The 25,774-nt window shown below is 41.9% G+C and overlaps 1 protein-coding gene across 1 annotated transcript in view; it reads right to left on the bottom strand.

The window, feature by feature from the left end:
- Positions 1-22,917, bottom strand: part of nfasca (neurofascin homolog (chicken) a) — a 118,116-nt gene extending 95,199 nt beyond the window's left edge. The window contains exon 1 of the mRNA XM_086168532.1: positions 22,686-22,917. The gene's annotated coding sequence lies outside the window, so the exon portion shown is untranslated. The remainder of the gene's footprint in view (positions 1-22,685) is intronic.
- Positions 22,918-25,774: the final 2,857 nt, after the last annotated feature.

Below are 25,774 nucleotides of genomic sequence, written 5' to 3'. Positions count from 1 at the left end.
TAGGCTGGCCTTTACGTTCGAATAAACACACTATAAGCTATAAAAACTGTAAAAATGTCAAAACCGCAGCCCCACAATGGCATACTTTTAATTTATTTATCCATTGTCCATCTTGTGAAAATGTCTCTCACAGAAGATGAAAATCCATCCGCAGCCTCCAACTCCACCTGCCGCTTTCCCCTTTCCTCCCTGCTAATAGTGCACTTAGATGCTCATTCACATACCGCTAGTTTGCAATGCTAATATTCAGGGAAATGATGACTGTTATTCACACCCCTGTGCACCTGAATAGGTGGATGAGGGGTTTTCGGGAAAATGGGTCTTGTAGCATTGACCCAGATCACCACACAGCTGATGTACTGACTCGGATCACTTAGGATATTGTTGAATATTCAGCACTGTTGTGAAAATAATCAGATATTCAGGCTTTTTTCTACCAAATGCAGTTTTTTTGTTTAGTACCCGCCACTTATCTCTGCCAAATCCCTGTAAGCAATAAACATTGTGTTTATTATGTACTACTATATACGGTATCTCCCTGAGGTCAGGGGTCGCACCAGCAAGTCATCTGCCTCCAGCGAACCGTATTCTCTGCCTCATCTCTCATGCCGACTACCTTCATGTCCTCTTTCACGCCATCCATAATTACTCTCTTTGGTCTTCCCGTAGGCCTGCTGCCTGGCAGCTCCAACCTCAGCATCCTTCTAACCAGATCTTCATCATCCTCAGTCTCAGCATGTCCAAACCATCTCAGTCTGATTTTATCAAGAACATCAGACATGTGCTGATGGACTCATACCTGATTGTACCCATCCTCCTCACTCACAAATAGAACCTCAATATCTTCACCTCTACTTTTTCCACCTCTGCTTCCTCAGTGTCTCTAAACCAGACAAAGTGACTGGTCATGGTCTCAACGCCGTCTTCTAAACCTTTCCTTTCATTCTTGCTTATACTTTTATAAAACATCACCCCTCACACCTCTCTCCACGGGTTCTAAAATGCTTACAAAAGTTTCTTCACCTCTTTTCCATACTCTCAATTGCTGTAGATTGTTGACCCTAAATACTTAACCTACACCTTCTTTAGCTCTTCCCCCTGTAGCCTCACTTTTTCACTTGGATCCCATGTACTAATCACGATACACACACGATAAGATGCCATTTCAATAAAAGGAAACGCGCGCGCACACGCACACACACCTCGTATTTTTTGCTCCAGGAAAATCAAAAGGGGGCAACATGTAAAAACACTGAACACACCCTCAAACAAATCTATATGCCATTGTTTCCAAAGAAATTTGTATTTACAAAAAAGGAATTTACATGCCAACATACTTAAGGAGGCCATTGATGCAGGATGAATACAATGTACAAAACAACAAAAGGAAATGAGCACAGCATCACCGCTATAAAACTCATGACCACTGTGTGGCATGACTTGATCCATCCCTATTTATGTGAGGCCACAAAGACTTTGCTCCCTTTCCTTTTACTTTTCAACAACATTTGGTGTTCATTTTCTCATGCTTTTAAAGTGCTTCATTGTTGTTTCCACTGCTTCCTGAGTCCAGAGCTCTACACATATATGCATACATTGTTCAGTTTTTGTGTGTACAACGGGATGTAGTTAACAGCCCTGTAGAATTAAGATTCTTTGAAGTTTGAGGATGCTTGTAAAAACAGACAAACGTTTTTTATGAAGTTCAGAAAATAGGCTAGTAAAATAAATCTAAGATCTAAAACTAATTCCATACATTACTTATTTTGTTGTTAACACCAAAGGAGAGTCCAATAGGCACAGACTGTGGTGGAGTTAAGGCATATTGATATTTCTGTTATAAATATGTCTAAAGCAAACATTATACCCCGATTGGTCGAGTCAGAAGGCACCGACACTGAACTTCAATCTGTCCAAGATTTATGCCCGGTAAAAGCAGTTTTTCACACTACGGTAACCAAGGGCTTGCTCATGGGGAATGTAAATCATTTTAGAGTGTGATCCAGACCTGTTCTGCATGTAAAGTCTCATGGGATAACTATGTTGTGATTGGGGGCTGTGCAAACAAAATGAGCAAGAGAATGCTAACATCAAAAATCAGCATTCATGTATGTTAAGATACATTTTACATTTTTTTGTTTGAAAAGACTCCAGCAATAACCCAAAACTTACAATGTGTTATTATTATGGTCCTTCTGATATCATCATTAAATGACTGAAATGGCGGAAAATGTATTTTATCCAATTTACAGTGACTATCATTAAATGCTTAAGTGGGAGATTAATTAAATTCAAGAGGCACACTTAGAGCACAGATTGTCATGACAGCTCACTGCCTGAGGCCACACTAAGCGTCTGTTGCTCACAGCTCAAAGACGCTCCCTGTGAACTTATGACTGTTAAATAGGGCCACGAGAACATGACACCGCCTTGTGACTGACAGCGCATCATCACGGACGCATCATAGGAACAGATCAGGCGTCGGATCAGTCTACTTTGAATAATCTCAGTGGCCTCTCTGCTGTGTACAAGCCACTTCAGTAATTATGCACACAGCTTAAACCAGGATTAAGACTCATAATAATCATAGAATCATTGTTTTGACTTCATGTAGAACGTGCTGATTACTGGTACCGGGGGAGTATGTTGGTCAGTTAAAGATAAGACGTATTATTCACACACGCGCACGCGCACTGGCGGCTGCAAGATGCTAGTAAGACATTCAATATGTTGCACAGGACACTTGAATTCTGTCCCCAAGAAGGAGAAGATTTTAAAGAGAAACTTCAAGGTAAACAGAACAGCCCACCAGGTCCATCTCAAATATTGGAGTGTCTTGAAAGTTCAAAATGTGCTGTGTTTGTACATACACGGTGCCCTGCAGCTGTCACTTTGCACCGTTCTGTTATCAATATGCACAAAATATATTCATGATCACGTGCATGTACTTGTGGGTGTGCAAATGTTGCACCATGTAACAACTTGAACCTGTTAAATATAGCAAAATAAGTACAGAAATCAATGATTTTTGTTGCATTGTCTTGAAAAGTTATCGTACGTTTCCTCAGAGTGGAAGAGAATCTTCGAAACCAAAACTGATAAAACATCATTGAAAGGGCCTGTAGACAGCTACGAGGCTGCAGGACCTAGACTATCAAAGCAATCAGTGATTTTTTTTGACAGACAGATGTGCATCTCTCAAAACAGATCATTTAAACTGAAAGTGTGATTAGGTTTTGTTTCACACTGTATGCAACAGACACACACACACACGCGCACACGCGGAATGAAAGGGAAATTAGGCAGACAATTACGGTCTTTAGTCAGAAAGCGTTGCACTTCAGTAACACAACGACAGCTAAAGAGGACTACAGAAAGGAGCGTGTGTCTGTTCCCTGTTTGTGAACCAAAGATTGGCATGTGTTGAGTAAAAATCCATGAATACCAAAACAGTGGGCCTCAAAACCTTTCGCTTTGTGTTCCTTACAGATGGATCTTTGTTTCCAATTTTGGAAGATCTATGTATTTATTTTTCTATGAGTTACATCTGGGATTTGGCTGCGCATATTCTGCACCTGCAGCCTGTGTGAGCCATACATGACCCCCAAATTCCTGATACGTTGCCATATACCCCATCAGTCAGGTTATGGTAAAGTGTTTTGCAACAGCCGTCAAAATGGCCCATACAGGTCATCTCCCACTGATTTTTTTTTTTTTTTTTTTCCCCGCAAACAACCCCCCCCAATTCTCTGGTCTGACTTGTGCCCCACTGCCCAGAATTTTGATATGGCTCTTGACTGTGATAACACATTCAAGATTTAATTGCTCAAACCTACTCCCTGGGTTTGCTTGTGTCCCGGCCCGCCACTAGATACCTGATGTGTACACCCTGCTACAACGGTTTGTAGCAGGGTGTTGTTAGATGTTAGATTTGTTTGCACTGTTTGAGTATAATATCTTGTAGTTTCCCCCGTTCTCTTCTGTATTCGCATATTTTGGTATTCATATCTCATTTCTCCCAAACTGCGTCCCGTTAGCATACCAACCCCCAACCCCAGCTTCATCATCTCTCTGTCATCCATTCATATAATCCCACGGCCCCTCCCCTCCATGTTGCTTTGGTCATTTCTCCTCTCTGTTACAGGTTCTTCATCATCACTCCCCCCTAATCTTTCCCAGCCCTCCGTCCCTTCTGTCCACTGCTGCTATCTTTCTTAACCCACTTTAAAGGCTAGACAATAGGCACATTGGGGAAGGAGCACCCCGAGGCGATGGGAGGGTGTGTAGATGGGAGGGCCAGTGCAAGTATCAAAAGAGAGCTCCCCACCGAGAGGGACACACACACACGCACACACACACAAAGAGAGAGAGGAAAGGAGAGAAGGATCACTACTGTCCATCTGCTGAGGTGCTGAAAGAAGGGGGTGGGGGGGCTACCAAGACTGGTGACAGACTGCTAAGAATTAGGGGCGTGTGTGTGTGTGTGTGTGTGTGTGTGTGTGTGTGTGTGTGTGTGTGTGTGTGAGAAGGAGATGGAGACACACTCCATTCTGTCTCACACACTCCCACCCTGTTATGGTCAGGGGCTGCTCTAAAACAGAGTCTAGCAGTAGAAGGGTAGTATTTGCGTTAAACAAGTCTTCAGAAAAGATTAAAATCAAAAAATAAATAAAGACACTGTCACAAAATTTGATATTTGCTTGTCGGTTAGATTTTTTTTCCAGGCTTTCAATTATGTATCAATGAAAACAAATATGAGTGCTCTTCCCTCAAATTTCTTCAACAAGTCTCTGACAAGTAATGATGCAAAAAAAAAAAATTAGAAAATGAAAATGGCACATTAGGATTGAAAAGTAGTATTTCCAATCTGCCAAATATCTAACAGGGAAACAATGTAGTGATAAAGGTAAACAAATATTTTCATTAAACAACTCAGGTTTTGTTACAGGGGGTTTTCAGTATGTCAAAAGAAAGAATGCAATCTTGCTTCTTTTTCTACATTATTTGCTTTAAAAAAAATGTTTTCAAGAAAGCATTAGAGCTGTGTCTTTCTTGACCCGTAACAATTTTATAGGATTGTGTTTTTTTTTTCCCTTTTTTTGGATGTCACACACCCAACTTGAAAAGAAAAAATTTCATGTTTGCTCCACAGTTCAATAATTATTCTGTAATAATTGTTACATTACGGAGCCTGATCAGCAGAAAACAGACTGACACTACAGACAAAGAGACAAAGGAGCAAGATTCCAGCCTTGACATAGGCTTTCTTGGCAATGGGACTCCTTTTGATATAATCTCTGTGTTTGAAAGAAAATTTAGTAAGTCAAGGATATATACACTTTAAGGTGTAATAACATGGTATAACCAATCATATATCTAAAAGAGCAAATGAGGTGTATTTGAGGATTTTTGAAACCGTCAAGGTTCTGAAGCCTGATATCATTCTGAAAGTATTAGCTTTTTGACTCATAGGTTTCAATTCTTTAAGATATGATAGAACATCACTTTTACAATGTTTGTAGTCAACCCCCCCAAGAAAAAAAATCCTCAATGTGCTTTATTCTTTTCCAAATAAATTTAGTTTCTAAATACTTTTAACAAAACTGTAACATATATTTAGACAGCAAAACCATTAATGTAATTTATATAAGATCTAAAAACAATAAATGGCTAGGCAAAGCACTGGTCTTATAAACTACCATACACAGACAGAATGGCCGACAGAGTGTCTTGACTATCCAGTGCACTGTGTGTATTGTACTGTGCATACATACACTTTGTTAGCTTGCATGTATAGAGATTGTGTTGTGTGCGTACTGTCAGTGCTGGGAGTTATACAGTATGTGACACGGTAAAAGTCCTCAGTGTGTGTATGTTTGTGAGCATGCGTGTATGAAGGCATGTCTGGAGTCAAACGAGGTTCACCCCTGGTCAGTAGTAACTGCACAATGGCGATGGAGTCTTTTACCATTAAGCCAGGAAAAAAAATAAGATTTTTCAACTAAAGCCAGACTAATGTCTTTGCTCCTTAGCCTCGTGTCTCATCATTGTGGCTAAATGGAAGTAGGCAGCCGCATCCCAGCCACAAATCAATTTGTGCAGACAATGATTCTTCCTCATTACCACTCAGTTGGACTCCTCTAATCACAGACAGTTGCAATGTCACTGAATGTTTGTAATAAACCAAGGAGTCCATGTTAAATGCCCGGAAAATACGTTTTTCCCCATGTTCGATAAATGTTTGCTTTATTCCGTTTTCAAATAATTCATAACCACAATAATTCTTTTATTGCGTCAAATCATCAGATCTGATGTATCAGGCTCAGTGCATGCCTTTACTAAAATCCTATTTGTTCAACCATTATCTCTAATAAGGCTGCGGTATATTAGCAACTAAGCAATAGGATAATACTGTATCAACATTGTATCCAATGCTGGGACTCCCAACAAAAGGAGAATACTCAAATTCAGGAATAGCAGCTAGCATGTCATTCTTAAAACAAAACCCAAATTGTATGATAATGATATGGATGAAATACTTCTTTGCCAGCTATTTCCTTTCACAGAAACAATTACGAAACAACGACTAAAGTCACTGCGAAGCATTGCGTGCTTTGCTCCACAAAGCATGCTTTGTGGTGAATGAGCATGCATGAAATTATATTTATTCCGTCTCCAGCCTGTCTGAAGCCAGGACCCTGCTGCTTTCAGGGGTCAGGCTACCAACCGGCATCCAGACAGAAGTCTGCAGTCCCCTTGCTGCAAAGACCTCCAAATGACACAGTGAGCTCACAGACTCAGTAAGTGTCCGGTGTGTGTCCAGCTTCCAGCTCGGGGATGTTTTTGTGCTGAGTCACATCCATCCTGCTCGAGGGCAGAGTGCAGCCCTGAGAGTGTGCGTGTGTCGTCCTAAATAAACTCCACTTTCTAAATTCATATATTCCACGTGATTCATTAAACTAGGAAACTTAAAAAACAGGAAAACACACGCCACAAGCCAATATGCCCACGAGCCTCCACCTGCTTAAAAGATGACCTTTGACCAGAATGACAATTAATGTGTACTCTGTCATGCTAATACATCTGGTATGCCTTTAAATTGTATACATTTAAATGACCTAACCCCATCAACAGGTCAGTATTAATCAGCCCCTAACTGTTTTATTACATTAAAAAGTTACAGCTCATTGTTTGATATGAAAAACTGGATCATTCAGCTGCAGGGAATGAGAACAGCCCATTTCCTTCTTAGGCTGAACTGGGAAAATAAATAAATATTATTGTTGCTCTTGTGTCTTTATGACTAAAAACCCAAATTAGCCAAGTAAGGAAAGATTACAAGCAAGTAAAGTGAACCTGTCTGTGAACAGATTAAAAAAAAAAAAAAAAATCAAAGCCCTTCAGCCATTCTTCCTTGTTCTGTAAATCCTTCCCATAATGTTGGAATAGCTCTCAGCCTGCCACACTAGGTTGAAATAGATCACCTAGATCCGCACCGCAGAATGTGTAGTAATCTTAATCAGAATGCTTTTTTGATCCCCAAGGGAGAAATTTCTTTTTATTGAAAGCAGCTTCCGCTCACTGACTAAAGGGACGAATCAAAATAGATCTCTATATAAAAATAAAGCATGATAAATTAATGAAAATAGGAAAGACCAAAAGAAAAAGAAAAATAAAGTTAAATGTAAAGTATATACAAGTATATGTATATGATTGCATGTAGTATTTATGTGTATAAATCAGGGTTATTGCACAGAAGACAATGGAACTATTATACATACAGCGAATTATTGCACAACTCAACACAACAAATTAAAGATAAAACGAAAGATTAAAACTGTAACAATAACAGAGAGGAGTCCATTCAAATCCAGAGAAGAGGTGGCGTTTCCTTTATTACTGATGTTGGAGAGTCATTTTAATTTTTAAACGTCACCCTCAAACCATTAATCCTTTTTAAAAAGAAATCTCCCGTGTTTTTTCTTCACATCCAACACATTTTTGGGTTTCATCTCATCTTGCAGATTAAATAGTCAATTGTCTGAGTAAACATCTCTGCAATCCCCATTGTCACTGCCATCACCATTGTCTCAACCTTTGTACATGTTATCATCCTCAACAGCCTGCAGGTTACACTCATCGGGTTTCCACCTTGAAATGCTGGGAGTCCATCTGCATGCATGTTTGTGTGTTAGGTAACTAACCCTGCCCATCCACTGCAGCTCTACGGTGTCAAATCAAGTGGTATCAGGTGACCAACTGGTACTGATGGGTTAACTGTGATCAATACTACAGTGAGAGTAGTGGGAAAGGCCCGCAGGCTGATGCAGCTGGCAGAGAGGCTGTTCTTTATTAACAGGTTTAGGTGGTTTTGCTTCCTAATGGAAAAAAGGCTTTTGTTGCTCCTGATACTCCTGAATTGCCAGCAAGTCACAGTCAGTCCACCCACTACAGTGACAGATGGGATCTGCGGCGTGAGCAGCCCTGAAGGCATTTAGCTTTGGTTACGCTCATACAGGTTGCAGCAGAGATAGAAGTGATGAGGCGTTTGCGGTCTGTTCAGGCTCTTCACTGACAATCTCTTCTGTTGCCCAGATTCAGACAGAAACAAATGATTTCAACATATTATCCACAGGAGATTTATGATATGTTGTCTCACATGCTGCGTTTTTGTTGAGCAACACAAATAAAGACAATAACAGCGTGCTGGCTGGTTTGAAAACTGACAATGAAAAAAAAGTAAGTAACCATGCTGTAGTCAGTCATTCAAGGTGGATTCCTTTTTTTCCCCCAATAAAATCTGCACTTTGATATTTCTTAGCACTCTGTAAGCCCCTGTGTTTTTCCACAGAGGTCACACCCAGCCAGGAGGAGTCTGCCATCCTCAACTAAACGTGGTCAAACAATGACCAAGCAGCCATTGATATTACAAGGAGTGTCATCTCCACCAACATGTGTTGTCAGTTTGCCCAGTTAGCAAAACAAAAGGGGCCTGGGAGCCAACTGATGAGTACAGACTGGAATAGATTCCCCCAAATATAAAGTGACCACACTGAGGTAATGCTAACATTCTTGCCCACCTGTTTGCTCAATAGTGGATCTACCTCCTCCCTCAAAAACACCAGAGGGTTAGAGAATAAGGTCTGACACACGGTGAATCAGAAAGGAGACAATCCCCTGCAAATAAATCATCTAAAACAGTTTAGGGACGAAAACAGCCCTTAACGTTTGAACCAAACTGGATTCTGTGCATCCATCCATCTTCCCCCGCTTATCCAGTCAGGTCACGGGGGCAACAGCTGGAGCATTGAGGCCCAGACCCCCCTCTCTCCCGCCACATGGTTCTGCTCTTCTGGGGGGACCCCAAGGCATTCCCAGGCCAGCCTAGAGATACTGTCTCCAGCATGTCCTGGGTCTTCCCCATGTCCTTCTCCCAGATAGACATGTCCATAATACCTCCCCCGCGAGGTGTCCAGAGGGCATCCTGACCACATGTCCGAGCCGCCTTATCGGACTCCTCTCTATGCGGAGGAGAGACGACTCCAATCCAAGCTCCTCCCAGATGACCGAACTTCTCACCCTATCTTTAAGGGAGAGTATGGCCATCCTGCTTAGAAAACTAATTTCGGCCACTTGTGCCCACGATCTTGTTCTTTCAGTCACTTCCCACAGCTTGTGACTATAGGGGAGGGTGGGAACGTAGATCGACCGGTAAATTGAGAGCTTTGCCTTCTGGCTCAGCTTCCTCATCACCACGACAGGCTGGTACAGAGTCCGCATCACTGCGGAAACTGCAAGGATCCTCCTGTCAACCTCCCGCTCCATCCTTGAACTCATCCACTTGGGGCGGGATCCTCTTCCCTGATCCGGAGTGGGCACTCCAGCAATTTCCGGTTGAGCCCCATGGTCTCGGATTTGGAGGTGCTGATCCTCATCACAGCCACCAAACCAGATCCCCTCGGCGCCCTGGCTGCACCTAGAAATTCTGTCCATAAAAGTTATGAACAGAATCGGTGACAAAGTACAGCCCTGGCGGAGTCAAACTGTCACCCGACTTCTATGCCCCCTCCAGGAACCTGACGAGGGTATAGAGCTGGTCCACTGTTCCACAACCAGGAAGAAAGCCGCACTGCTCATCCTGGATCCGAGGTTCATTGGGCCTGAGGAGCGTGATCTCGCTGTAGTTGGAGCACACCCTCTGATCCCGCTTTTTAAAAAGGGGGATCATCACCCCAGTCTGCCAGTCCAGCGTCACTGTACCCAACATCCAGGCAATGCTGCAGAGGCATGTCAGCCATGACAGCTAAACAGCATCCAGAGCCTTGAGGAACCTGGGGCGGAACTCATTCACCCTGGGGCCCTTTTACTAAAGATACTTTTTGACTGCTTCAGCAACTTCAGCCTCCGAAACAAGTGTCTCCGCCCCAGAGTCCCCTGGCACTGCTTCCTCATTGGAAGGTGTTTCAACGGGATTGAGGTGGTCTTGTACGTATTCCCTCCACCCATCTACAATGTCTTGGGTTGAGGTCAGCAGCGCCCCACTCCCACTGTACAAAATGTTGACGGAGCACTGCTTTCCCCCCCGAGCCACCAGATGGTGGACCAGAATCTCCTCGATCAGAAGTCCTTCTCCATGGTCTCCCCGAAACTCCTCCCACACGAGTTTTTGCCTCAGCAACCACCAAAGCCACATGCCGCTTGGCCTGCCGGTACCTGTCAGCTGTCTCTGGAGCCCCACAGGCCAAAAAGGCCCGATGAGACTCTTTCAGTTTGATGGTATCCCTCACAGCTGGGCTTCACCAGCGGGTTGATGCCCGACAAGCGCCGACGGTGTTACAGCCACAGCTCCAATCTGACACCTCCAAAATGGAAGCACAGAACATTGCCCATTCGGACTCAATATCCCCCACTTCTCTCAGGACATGGTTGTTGCTCTGCCGGAGGTGGGAGTTGAAACTGCTTCTGATCGGGGACTCAGCCAGACGTTCCCAGCAGACCCTCACATTATATTCGGGTCTGCCAGGTCTGATCGGCATCCTCTTCCACCATCAGAGCCAGCTCACCACAAGGTCAGTTGACAGTTCTGCCCCTTTCTTCGCCCAAGTGTCCAAGACATGCAGCCGCAAGTCTGACGACATGGCCAGAAAGTCAATCAAAGAACTGTGGCCTAAGGTGTGTTGGTACCGTCTAATGACTAGATCTATTGAATTTATTTAAACCCTGACTATAAAACAGCAAGATTTGAAAAGGACCCTGTCGCACAATTGCTGTTACAACACAGTAAGCATTCACAGGGTACAGCTATGACCTTCATCTGCTTCAGGATTTTGCTGCAACATAGAGCTAACAGAGACAGACATCCAGATCCTAGCCAGCCAGTTTGTGAGATACATGGATGCATAATACTACTGAGGACAGTGAGAAGAGTCAGGGGCTTCACTGGATTTTTATGAAAAGCTACTCGGTGCCATATGATGCAAGAGACTAGTACTACTATACTAATAATAATAAGAGATGTCTGTTTAGTCTTTTGTATTGTTACCCAATATAGCAAGCGCAGAGGCACTTATCTTCAACATCCAATTTGGCCCTTGAGTACATGATGTTCAACCATGTCATGGGAAGAAGAGATGCGCGGGATAAAAACTTATTGTGAGCTTTGGTTTTCATCTGTTGAGGAGAGGAAAATCTCCGTCGGCCATTTAAAAAGGATAAGTGAAACAGTAAGCGTTCAGTAGAAGAATGAAATGTTCTTTTTTTGTTTATCATATTGTTGATGAGAAAGACCAGCTGAAGTCTGGATGTAATCTGAGAGAACAACGTTCCTTAGCTTCAATGTTGCTCAATTTCGTGTGAATTGTAACCGGAACATGATAAAGTGTGCAGTCTTATCTGGATGCTATGTAAAGTATATGCAGTCCTCGGGTCCAATGATCCTGAGCTCAGTACCCCCAGAGCATTGACCTGGAGAATGTAGGATCCTGGGAACATTAGCGCAACCGCTGATTTTGTGGCCTGTGATCAGAAACAGTAACAGCTGTTTATTTCTTAAAAACTGTGACTTCCATAACTACTAGAGCTTCACTCAATTCAGCTGTCAATTGTGACATCACACAGTCTTTAATGCAGGAAACCGGTCAAGCAAAACATGACGGAATCTGAATGCAGTTGAAAGTCCAATCCATTACATCTGGAAAATGTCAAATAGATTTGCGGTGATTCTTTAATATTGTCTAGGTGTGATGATTTTCACAGATCCCATTCATATCCTTAGCCATATCAAGGGATGAGAAATTATAGAAACGCTGCCATGCTGATGCGAGGGTAATAAATGCATAGTTGATCAACTACAGCCAAATGGGAGTTGACACAGGGATACATGAGAAAAAAAACTTAGATAGCAATGTTGTCTGTTTTTAATTTATCTTAAGATTATTTTCATATAAATTAACCTGTCTGTTATTGAGTAGTTTGGGAGGGTGGGGGGGGGGGCACATGATCCCACATTGCAGCTTCATTCATTCATTGTCCATCACTCAGGTCACATTGACACTGCACTCAGGGCCCGGAGCCTATCCCAGCTGCCACTAGTCAAGAGGCAGGGTTCACCCTGGAGCCATTCACAACCATTCACTCTCTCATTCATTCACACAAAAAGGGAACCCTAAGAGTTTTCAGTAAGTCCACTGCATGATTTAGACTTGAGGAAGGAAACCAGAGAAATACATCGGTAGAAGAGGCAAAACACAACCCCCGGCCCCCATTTGGAATCGAACCACAGAGACCTTGTTGCTGTGGAGTGTCAAGGCTAACCACTTACCAGCATGCAAGTCACAAAAGGTTAACACAGTAGTATTCATATTGACAATATTATGAAATTAGTCTCCATGGGCTAAAAGGGGCTCAGGAGTGAAAGGAGATGTACAACAAGATAGAGGAGCCCATAGACGAAGCAGCCCATTGAGTCTAGTTTTACCTAATAAAGTAAAGGAACATGTAACATCATGGCTCTGGAGGAACTCACAGTCAGGACAATTTTTTATGAGAACTATCAGACTAAGCATGTGAAAGCATTTGCTCCCTCAGTTTGAAAGTGTTGCATAATACCAAAACCCCCTTTGTACACACTTTGCATTCTTTTCCATCACTGCGTGGTCCATGTGTCATTGCACAATACTTGCTCTCCAAGAAGTTAAATGAGAGTTCAGTAAATTCCAGGTAATCAGTCCTTTATGTTCACCTTACTTGGGTTGTACACGAAAAGTTTGTTTCTGTTGAATGTCCAAATGTGGTTTGAAATCTCTTTATTAAGAGGATATCCTGACTCCACATTGATCACCCATTAGACAAGATCTCGTATTTAAACTCGGATTTGTCAAGAGAGAGCTGGACACTTTCAGTACCTTTAAAAACAGCTTAGTGCAATGTGAACATTCCCTTTGACTTTGAAAGTTTTTCCTGAATGAACAAATGCCCTTGTATAATATCTGCGTGGTGGAACTGTGAAGAAACAAGACAATTCAAGAAGCTCCCATGCCTCCATGCCTAAGTGCCTGATGACATCGAGGTGGCGCTTTCTCTTTGAAAGGCGGTGCTGCCCTCTGCTGGACGCTAACACACCCCATAAGTTAGAAAACTAATGCCACAATAAAACAATGGATTTAACAAAGGATTTAATATGAAATTACATTTATATATGTGGACACAGAAATAAGCGCAAGGTCACAGAGCTGTTCCCTTTGACCTCTGAGCTCTCTGTGTCAGTCATCAGATTTGACAATCACTTTTCAGCAGCATTAATCCAACAGCGTCCCATCAGACTTGCTTCTCTGGTTTTCATTCATCCATTCAGAGTCTCATTGGATGTTGAGGCCTGAAGCAGTACCGATACATATACCCCCCCCCCACAACACACACACACACACACCCTTTACCCCCTCTGATCCCTCCATCCTCCATCTACACCCCTGTACCTGGCAGCCAGCCAGAGCTGTGCCTTCAACCTTCAGGCTTTTGTTTTGGGTTTTCATCCCTCAGTCTTGTCTCAGTCTTCCTCATATTTCTCCAGCCCAGTGCCCCCAATGGGATTCAGCAGCTTGTGGTGTTTTCAAAAATAGAAGCATGGAAAAGTGATGGACAGTGGAAAGCACAGCCAGTTCGACATGTGGGGAACAAAAGACAGATGAAGGACAAAGGTGGGCAAGTGGAGAGTAGCCCTAATGTGGGATGTTGTGCCACATGTATACATAGATGTAATGCCACACCCACTGTTTCGGTTCACTGTCACAAAACTGCATCTTGTAAAATATCTGAAAGGCGAAACCTTGTACTCTACATCATCTGCATCAGCATCCTATTTATGCAGGAGCCACAGGCCAATTCCTGAGATCCAGTTTCTGCAGAGCAGGCAGATCGATTTTGAAAAGGAGTGCACTTCCTGAACAATGCAGTAGCTTATACTGCTCAGGCTATGGCTCTTACTGGATTTGACCTGGTGGGAAAATTGAGGTGATCTGCAATGAACCCCTGACGCTATCACATCAGTACCAGTGTGGAGAACCCCTGCAGTTCAACCTGCCTCTTTGACGGGTAGCTTTCAGATGAGAGTTTTTGTTCAAAGGACACTTTGCATATGGCACTACCAGAGATAGGAACGGCTTTTTGCCCACAAGCCATTACCCTACTAAACACCTATATCCCCACAACACCTTGCATACCGTGTAATACACTGACATCATCTTCTGTCCTTATTACATCATTAGTACAGATTAAATTCTAATCAAAACACACACTTGATCAGCTGGTGTCACCACACAGAGGCTATACATGTTCATCATAGCACATATGGGGAAACCTGTCCGTTTTCATTTCCAGATTTTATTTATCTCTGCACTATCACACTGACCCCTTTACTCATTTGGGATATTACTTAACTCCATTACACTTTGTATCATGACTACATTGCAGATCCACAAATTAACTTCAGCTGAGCACTTGCCAATTGCCATAAAAATAAAATGGAAAGTTTGTTGATTTCCTCTTAAGCTTACTGTCATCTTTCTGTATGATAACGTCACCTTGCTTTCAATCTGAATTCGACTATCTTTCAAGTCAGGAAGGAGGGGCTGGGCAAGGCATAAGGTAGTGTGTGTGCTTATGCACATGCACACACATTTCTCCTCTTGCTTAAGATAAAAAGTGTTTATGTACATATGTACTGTCTGGAAACTTGTTTCCCCTGCATAATGTTTTTTTTTCTGTCCACAGTCAAGTCAGATGGGTAGGTAGACAAAAAAAAAAAAAACAATAAGCATATTATTTCACAGAGCTGTAACCAGTGTAGAGAAATGTAAACAGTATATACAGGATGTGCAAGTGAAGAAAGTGGCAATTGACATCTTGAAAATTGATTGCCTCCCTTTTAAATTTTGAGATTTCTCTTTAAAATCTAGCAAAGATCTGTGATTATGCGTTATAAAACAAAGGACTACTGTTTCTCAAACCTCTCAGTCACAAAGTAAAATAAATCTCAATATCAACTGAGGAAAGAGATGCTTAAATGAAACTGTTATTGCAGACTTTGCATTTTAGGGGGATAAAGTAAACTTTCTGTCTATCACAAAGTGCTTGTTTCTATGCTAAATTCAAGTCAAGGGAAACGTTAGAGCCTTGTGCTGAAGTTCAAGTAAATTTAATGATGTCATGCTGCATTTGATGCCAGGTTCTAAAATTCTCCCTGGCAGGAGAGGGGCCATGGATTCTCGACACACATACAGAGGAAGAGTCACAATGCCTCCCAAGTGCAGAATTAATTTAACTCTGGGCATCCTTTCACCCTTCCCCACAATCCACCTGACCTGGCTGCATCCCATCTGGGCTGGAAACTGTTAGAATGAGCAGGAGCCAAAGAGTGGAAGAGAGTGACAGCAGCCTTGTAGCCTAGCCTGCAGCTGTGAGCTAGGACCTTGGTGTATGAAACAGCGACATTTTAAAGCTTTTTTTGACAACAGTGTGGACTGATTGAATGCATCTGCTGTGATATCACAGGAGTCTGAGAGCTGGACTAGTTTGGTCTGAGTGTGTGGAAGCCTTGCACTTTTAATCCTTCAACACACTAAATATCTGTAAAGTATTTGGGCTGTCGGAATTCAACATGGAAAAAGCGAAGTAGATATGATGGGGGGGGCTTCTGAAACAGTTCCAATGACAAAAAGACAGGAGGCAGAGCTGGAGGTCACAGAGATGAAAATGCTGAGGTTCTCTTTGGGAGTGACCAGGATGAATAGGATCAGGAAAGAGTCTGTCAGAGGAACAGCAGATGTTAGATGTTTTGGAGAGAAGGTCGGAGAAGCCAGAATGAGATGGTTTGGTTATGTACAGAGGAGGGATAGTGAATATATTGGTAGACGGATGCTGGAATTGGAGCTGCCAGGCAGGAGGTCTCGAAGAAGACCAAGTACTGCGGATTTATCTGCGTAGTGAGAGAGGATATGGAGGTAGTTGGTGTGAGAGAGGAGGATACAGAGAATAGAGTTAGATGGAGAAGGTTGATTTGCTGTGGCGACCCCTGAAGGAAAAAGCCGAGAGGAGAAGATTACTTCTTCTCAAAAATCCCAAGAGCCATGCGTAGAAGCTAAAAAACTTATGGTTGGAAACATTTACCAGTACTCTGTAAACATAACGTATGAGTAAATATTGTTTTATACATCTGGACATCTGGCTAGATTTGTCGTGGTTGTTGAAAGTAGTTCACCAGTTCCCTGAAGCCGCCGTCGTTCAACTTGTGTGATGAAAATTTGCGATTAAATGAAGCAAAAAAGTGCATTTAAAAAAACAGAAAAAAGTGCCATGTAAATATGCCGCGCGCGCGCACGCACGCACGCACGCACACACGCACGCACGCACACACGCACACACGCACACCACAGAGCAATATTCCAAACGTGAGGTTTTTGTCGCAATACTGTCCTCGTGTGGCCAAAATATTAACTGCAGCGTTGTTACAACTGAGGAGCTTTACAGCCCTCAGGGTTTTAATAAGAGGTTTTAGGGGAATTATTGCTGGATAATGACTGCTCAGATATTTTAAATCTGCATTACATCACATTTTCCTTCAATCTTGGCCGCGTTAAAAGGACCAATAGGCAGTATTTATTCAGTATCAAAGCATATAATAACCACTGGATCCTAGAGAACACAGTCCACAAAAACGAAATATTTAAATAAAGAGACGAGATGAAAATATGAAAAATAGTTGGTTTGTTTTTCCACAGGAATATTTTTCTTTGATAACTTCTGAAAAGCTTCCCTGCCATTATCAGCTAAGGTCATTTGCTTCCTGTTTATGGGTATTTTATTCAAATGGAGTATATCTTCCTTTTAAGAAAAACACATACACATTGTGAATATTTGGATAAAGGTAAAGCATTGACTTGAGATACATGCAAGATGGGTGATGTTGGACACATGGCAATATTTTTACTTAAGAGGTGAACCCTTTGAATTGTTATATGGATGAGTGAGTCTGATCTATTTGGACTTTCACACATATTTAAGTTCCTTCCCATTTAGCGGGTGCACTGCTGACAAGCGAGTGACATTTTTTCAGAACTAATACTGCCTTTCTTGCACCTGGATATGGTTGGGTAAGATTTCGAATATTCATCCTTTGTTGTGACAGCCCGCCTGCCCAGAGTTTTAATTAAAAGGCCCTACAAATCATGAACCCTTAGCTATGAACGGAAAGCGGCATCAGCCCAAGGAACATGGAAGCTGTTCTGCCTGTTTCAACATCTTTAATTCATGGTGGAAAAAGTAGATTGCATTCGGAAGCAGGGCACGCTTTGGTAGATCTAGATCTGCTGCTCCCTCAGTGCTCTGGCCCACATTCAACATGGAGGTCAACAGATAGATATATTTATACCTGATCTGTGTTTTATTTTTTGAAACATGTTGAGATGGCTCTGAGAGGTTCACAATCCTATCTAGTTTGATTTCTATTGTTCTGTAGGTCCAAGGTGAGCTAAAGCCATTCCAACCTCTCTTCCAACCTCAAGCTTCTGTTTTCCCTCCTTATGATGCCAGTTCAAGGATTCTGCTCAAGATCCTGGGAGTCTGAGTTAAACGGAGCCCCACGTTGCCACAACTTTCGAGTAAAAATGTTGTATCAGAGCTCCACACGGTTTTGCAAGACAAGTAAAATATTTCTTTACATACATACATACACACACACACACATACATACATAAAAAAAGGTCATGAAGGAGGGAGGGGGGAATCAGCTGACTAGTTGTGTTACAGTGGACTGATAAGATTCTTTAGAGAATGCAGCCCTGTCAACGGTGTACAGGCGACCAGTGGTCATCCACAACCGGCTGCGGTGCACTCAAGAAGATGGCAACATTGACAAACAATTGAAGAGAGGACTTGCTATGTCGAAGGAGGAGCCGCATTTATGCATCTCAGCCACTAAAATCTCTGCTGGGGTCAAATTTCAGCTTCCAGTGTTTTACTCAGCCATTGAGACCAGGATTAGAGCTGACCGTCTGGTGTTAAAAATAGATGTAAATGAGATAAAGGAGTAAAGACTGTGCATTTTTTTCAGATTTCTTCACATTTTTCACTGAAGTTGATTCAATCACAAATGGATTGGCTTTTTCATATTTCCTGATGGGAACACACTGATGTACCATGTACTGATTCAAAGTGTTATTTGTTATGTGCACTGTAAGAAAACTTGTTTTCCTGTAATAAAATTCTATATTAATGCTGTGGAATAAGGCAATGTTAAATTACTTTACATCTTGCCTTATTTTCCTCATTTTAAAGTAATGTCGCATCGTATTTAGATTTTACAGATTGACAAAATTGCAGCAGCTGAATAGTTCCTAAAAACTTGTACTTGATTCTGAATTAATTAAAAGGGCTCTAACATGTTTATTTTACAGTTCTTTTTGTATTTCTATACAATTAATCCACTTCTGTTGAGCATTCTGTAGATGCTCTCTGCACTCTAGTCTGATCCAGCAAACACAGTTTTGTTTGTTAACCACTTTTATTGTGCCAAGCAACCTTTGACGGAGACAAACCTACAGAAAGTGGAATAGAAGTGAGAGTTGAGTTCTCTGAACACAAATATAAGTAGAAGTTTTTAAGACCTCAGGTGAGCAGCTATCAGGTGGGAGCTGGATTACAATTCCATTTCATTTAAGTGATATGGAATATTTTCTTGTTTTTTCAGTGCTGTAGTAAGAGGACTTCCAATTGGCCACATTTTATCAAGTCTGGAATCATAAAATGCAATGTGAAACTGAAAAACAAATTTGCAGCAGGTAGAGCAACCTCTTACCATTGTGGATTGAGAAGATCACAGGTCTTGAACATGCTCATACAAGAGCACCAGCTGCCTGAGTCTCAGACAGCATGAGGTGATGTGACAGCAGGCCTTCAGTGGTGAGCATTCTTTGACTTCAGATTGGTGCATGTTTCTTCCAATGGTCACTTTATCCGGTCTTTTTCAGGAACATAACAGGTCTAAAAGAAGCTGAAATCTCAACAACTAACATCTTATGAATATATGAGCTACTGAGGGAGCAACTGAAGAGTGTATCACTGACTAAATCATTCTGAATTGGAGTATATTCTAGTAAAACAACTTATGCATCTTTCTTTCCTGATGTTCAAAAAACCTTCTGTTGAGGAATATTTGATCAGCTGACACACACATCCATTAACACACAGACACACCACGGATGACCACTGCTAAGTGCATATATTAAGGTCCCATTACAAACCAAAAGGCAACCTTTTTGACCAGCAGACCCAGACACACAGGCATCAGCCCGATACAGACTCATTATGTCAAAGAAAAATCACACAGAGGCCCTCAAAACATAATGAACCCAGAATCTTCCTTCCTCACAAAACTTGAGGACTCAGATACTCACTTGCTTGGACTACCTAAATGCTATGAGGTTCTGGTTATTTCACTACATCTTTCCAATCTTATTTCCCATGAAATTTGTATTTGGATGAGGAAAACATATCCTAATTTTCCGCTGTGTCATCAATCCGAACTCAAGCAGACATCAGCAATGGAGGAAAGTGCAAACAGTGATAAGAATAGTCGGCCTAATCTGTGACACTATGGGACCATTTGTTTCATTTCCAGTATGGATGGTCTGCACCACAATGCAAGTGGCACAGTGGTTTGCGCTTACGCCTCATTGCAAAAAGGTCCCAACACCAACATTAATTGGAGACCCCGTATTGTCCAGATGTGAGAGAGTGAACGGCTCTAGATAGAGCCTTTTGATTGACTGGCCACCAGTACAGAGTGAACCCTGCCTCTCAGCCTATGATACAAGGGATAGATCAATTTATTTTCTTTTTTTGTAAATGTAAAGTACATTTTTGTAGTTTTTAAAAGGCAATTTGTTTTTAGCTAGTTTTTTAAAAAGATGGCAATTAGGTTATTCATTTTTCCCGTTACTAAAAAGAAATAATGGAACTCGCAGAGATTAAAAAAAAAAAAAAAAAAGTGATATACAGGTACCAATGTTTATTTTTTATTTTAATGTCATCCAGCTCTAAAAGATCAAAAGACAAAATATTGCTCATGGAATGAAGGGAAAAGAACTTTATCTGGGACACTTCACTACCACAACCGTCACCATCGCAGGACAACAATCAGAGCTGAAAGATCCTCCTTTAGCACTCCTCTACCTTGCTCTCTCAGAGCAGGGAGCGATGTGCGATGGAAATCTGGGGGGAGGTAGAACAGAGGAGACAGATTGAAGGGAAAAATGTAAAGGCAAGAGGTAGGGGACGGGAGGTCGTTGGGACAGACCAGGAGGAAGGAAAATGTTAATTTACCCATCTTACATCCCAAATGTATGCTCAGAAAGCTTTTTCTAAAATATCTCAGTGAAGACCCCTTCCAGGGCTCCAGCTGAGAGATGTCGCAAGAAGACAAAAGAAGACCGAAAAACATCTTTTGCAACTAAGATCAACATTAATAAAGCGCATTTATTTATAAGTCCATCTTTTATTTAAGGATAGCGACGTCCATTTTTGTGTCTATGTTAAGAGAGAGAGTCTCTCAGTATTACCTCAGTGAATTCTTCAAAATTATGTCGACATCTTGGGAGTAACAGGGTAGTAAAACTTGTAATACATGGGTTCTTATTAAAAATTACACATCATCCAAATGCTGAAGCCTGAGCCTTTGACCTCCAAAAATAGGTTGTTTGACAATAAATCGGGTCTCTGTGTTGTCAAATATGCTCTATCGCTTCGTGTTTACCTTTGTCCTCTTCCTGTCTAGTGAGCTGGGACACACCAGGAAGAGTCACCTTTCATACTCACTCCCTTCTTTTCTAGAACCACAAACTAAGTATTCAAAGTCACAGATTCAAAATTTTCTTTGGTCAAAATATTCTCTGCTCGCCCTAATCTGACTAAATGATTGCCAGTAAATGACAGTAATTTGTGTTTTCCGATCCCCCATATGCAGCAGAGACACAGATGTCCACGGTTTCACTTCAAAATTGATGAAAAGTTCAGACAACCCATGACGGCATTTCATTGACAGAGTCAAATGTGTTTGCTCTTTTCAGCATGGTTGATGGGTTTTTCCCCAAGTACTGTTAGTAAAACTGGGTTAAAACCATTAAAAAAAACAACCCAACATGGATCAGATGAAAACACAGATCTTCCCTATGTCATACAAGCCCCTGGAGTTTTCCACCAGGAAATGAGAGGCAGAGGTAAACGCTACCTTTACCCTACAATGACATAAATGTGCTGAACTGTCATCTTCATCCCGTTGATCTGCCACAGTTACACATGGGACAAAAAGATGAGGGCACAGCATGACTAATATGAAAAGGTTGCTGAACTGAAACTTTCAGCCCTGCAGTTGTGGGACAGAAAAATATATATATATATATATATTTATGATGAGGAGTTATGGAGGTGACTCAAAGATTCTTTGGAATCCATGCAGAACAAGGTCACTGTGAGGATCGACAATCACTGTCGTCAGAGTGGGGTTGTTGTTGCTGTTGTTGTGTGGCATGTATGTCATGACATAAACGACTATAAATATCTTTCATTGCAGCCTCCCATCCTCACATCCTGCTCTGCTGAGACAGACAGACCTGACTCACTGTGCAGCCTGGGCTGCAGCCCTGGGGCCTAACCCAACAAGCACAACTTGACAGCCCTTTAAATGTCCTGTGCACGTCCTCTGCAGTGACATATCACACACGCGCGAGCGAGCACACACACACACACACACACACACACACACACACACACACACACACACGGGCCTCTGCAGATGCGGAAGGTGAGGCCGGGCTTGGCAGCTTAAGCAGACTTTGAGATGTTTATTTGCAATTTGCGCAGAGCAGCAAAATAAAACCCCACAAAACCGCAGCATCATCCAGAGGATGCGCAGAGAGAGGCGGCGGTGGGGGGGCAATTGGGGGGCAATGGGAGGTGGGGGGGCGGTGCAGCAGCCGGTGGCCCGGTTACCCGCTCAACGCCGGGGCTGCCGCATTCCGTCCCCGCTCAACATCACCAAGAAGAGACCAGAACCGGGACGCCACCCCGATGCGCTACTTTGACGGGAGCGGCAACTAACGGAGAGGCGGGGGTGAGACGAGAAAGTGTCCGTTTACCTGCGCTGGGTCCACCGCCGCCGCCGCCGCCGCTGCACCGGGCCCCTCAGCTCCTCCGCCGCCGCATTTGGAAACTCCACCTCCTCCTCGGTGCTGTCGCCGTTACCGGAGCTGTGACACCGCGTTTTCCTCTCGATGCGGCGCAGGTCTCTCTCTCTCTCTTTCTCTCTCTTTCTCTCTCCTCCCCTGGACTCACTGCACTCCTCCCTCCTCCGGCCGCTCAGCTGTTTTCGTTCCTCACTGCTTTTCGACCTCCCATCGCAGAGCGTCCAAGCAAGACGTTTTGGGGAAAAAAAAAAAAATTAAAAAAACAATCAATAAAATGAAATGTAATAAACTTTAAAACATTTTCAACCTTTTTTTTCACTCGCAAAAGCAGAATTTCCACCATAGTGAGTGGGCTAACGGTGTCTGTCGTGGGGGCGTGTTATGCCAATTACCTGCACCTGGTGCACCTCAATCTCCTTGATTGTGTACACCTGTTCCCTGTTTGTTTGTTTTTTTTGTTTGTTTTTTTTTTGTTGTTTTTTTTGGTTTGTTTTTTTTTTCTTCGTTTGTTTCTTGTCTTCGTCGGGGTTTGTAGGATTTTTTTTTTATAAATACTTTTCATGGTTCTTCTCTACGGTCATGACTTTCCATCAAAGCAACTCCATCTCAGTGTACCAGGTAAGTGAAGTTATCTAAGCTGGTGGATGGATGCTAGCCTAAGTTATCTGAATTTCCTTGGAGGTCTATTTGGAAATTGTGGGCTCATAAAATGGTCACGTAAATCTGGCTGGAGTGTTGTGATTTTGGGATGTTTTGGTTGAGGGCCTTATTTTTGTTTTTGATGCCTCCAAGGCTGGGACAATCACTGATATTGTGATCAACCTACAGCTGCCTCTTTAAATAAAATCAGATGTCCAAAGACAGTTTACATAAACAACAGAGCTATATAACCTTGTGAGCACAGATTTGGGGACATTTACATTGGCTGAATGCTTTCCGGGCATACCAAGGTGCCTGTTGGATACCATACTGTTTTTTTAATCAAATGTTTTCATATAATCTGTGACAGTGATATTGTCTTTGACAACTTAAACCTGACATTTTCCATCCCAATGACAAATTAAAAAATCTGCCTAATTCAATTTTAGAAACCAACCCTAATCTCAGTCTGGCAAGAAACTGGGTAGAACGAAAACATTTTAACATTTGAATTAATCAAAACAGTTTACATTATTCAAGTCCATTCATAAACAACGGGATTATAAACCATAGAAAGTGGTGCATATTAAAAATGAGTAAAGAATGAAATCATAGAATACATTCAAATTAAAAAAAATATATAAAATAATACAGATAATTGATAAAATGTGCTAACATGGGCTGCATGGTTGTTGTTGGTGCACCTAACAATATAGTTCATCTCAGGTTTGTAGCAAAGGGACTCAAACCATAGTGAAACCTGCCATGCCACAACATCCATGACACTATCCAGTGTAAAGTGCTCTATAACTTCAAGGTTTGAAAGTGCTACATAAAGTGAAACCATTTACTATTAAGTAGCAGTAAAATGGTCATTATGTTGCATACATTAACAAACCCACGAACTAACAAGAGGCCTGAATTCTGCAATAACATCAGAAATTCTTGGTTCAGGGTCCTTTCACTTCAGAGCCCTTCTCGCTCTCTCTCTGAGGCCATGGGTATCTGGTCACAGATACGCCACTTCATTCCCCACATTTAAAACTCTGGCTTGGAGCCACCACCAAGCAAGCTGTTGTATCCCTATAGGTTTTAGCGTACAAGCTTTCTGTATTATAACTTGCAATGAAGCAGTGTCACACATCTGGTTGTGGTCACCATGAGCCCCCTTGGCTAATACATCTGAGTGACAACGTCGCCCCCATTACTTGACCTGAGTAGGATGGAACCACCAAATATATAACAATGTCCTTCATTCATTCTCTATATCTACACTCACGATATATTGTCACAAATGATTAGAAGGCATGTTTTTTTTTTTTTTATGTGCATTTGCTAGTTGTGACATTAGAAGTGCCTTTGTTTGACTGCAATGCAATTACTCATTTTAACTCACCCGACACAGTGCATCGGCATTAGAATTACTGTAATTTCAACCAGCGGCAGAGTGCCGATGTATCATATCTGTTGAAAATGTCCTTTGTAGTGTGTCACCGGATGCACAAAGTTAACGGTGCAGTTTAGTCGAAAGAAAATAAATGTGCATTTACCACTTTGCCACTTTAATTGTTCTTACTTTCATTGCTTCTTTTAAACCTCTATTTTGTGTATATTTATGTACAGTGTCCTAGAATGTCGAGTAAGGTGCCTTCAATAAAATGTATTATTGAGAAATCAGTTTTTTCACCACAAAGTATCAGGCGATTGCACACATTGCTGTATTAACTACTGGGGGACAAAAGAGACAGGTGAAATGAAAACAAATACAATTGAATAATTAAAGGATCAATTAATATAATAAACACAATGAACTTACATCCAGAAAATATAATTCTGGATGTACTTGAATGCATACATAACAAAGGACAATTTGACTAGAGTACATTTTAAGTTTGCGTTAACTGTGGAAGACTGACAGTTTATTAGTGCCATTTTACTTTTATACCATCATAAAACAATCTCATAATTGCATGGATATATTTTAAATACCAGAAACTCCCCAAAGCTATGTAACACTGAAGACGTTTTTTTGAGTGTACTCGGAGCTGCTGTCGCCACTCCTTCAACAAAGGGCAAAGGGATTGAACTGGTTCATTCTAGATGCATTCACCACAGAACCGCTAAGACATGAACAAAGAACAAACAATATAGCACATTGCTATTGCTAAGAAATGCAACTTTAGGAAAAGTCAAGAAATTCCTTTTCACCCATTTTCTTGGGATATGTCAGCTATCTGCACATTGTTTTTACTGTTTCACATTATGCGTGACAGCCCTGTCATTCTATAGATCCATTCTCCATTATGCACACTTGTAGAATACTAGGCAGGACCTAAAAGACATGAAGTCGATAATTCTGTTCATATTCTACAGCCCAGGTTTTACTGCCATATTAGGAATAA

This window comes from Fistularia commersonii, chromosome 21, assembly GCF_037954325.1.
Source record: "Fistularia commersonii isolate RoL2024-O1a breed Wild chromosome 21, RoL_Fcom_v1.0, whole genome shotgun sequence".
NCBI classification, from domain to species: domain Eukaryota; kingdom Metazoa; phylum Chordata; class Actinopteri; order Syngnathiformes; family Fistulariidae; genus Fistularia; species Fistularia commersonii.
Note: the sequence above shows the minus strand (reverse complement) of the source record. Positions and strands in the feature narration are given on the sequence as shown.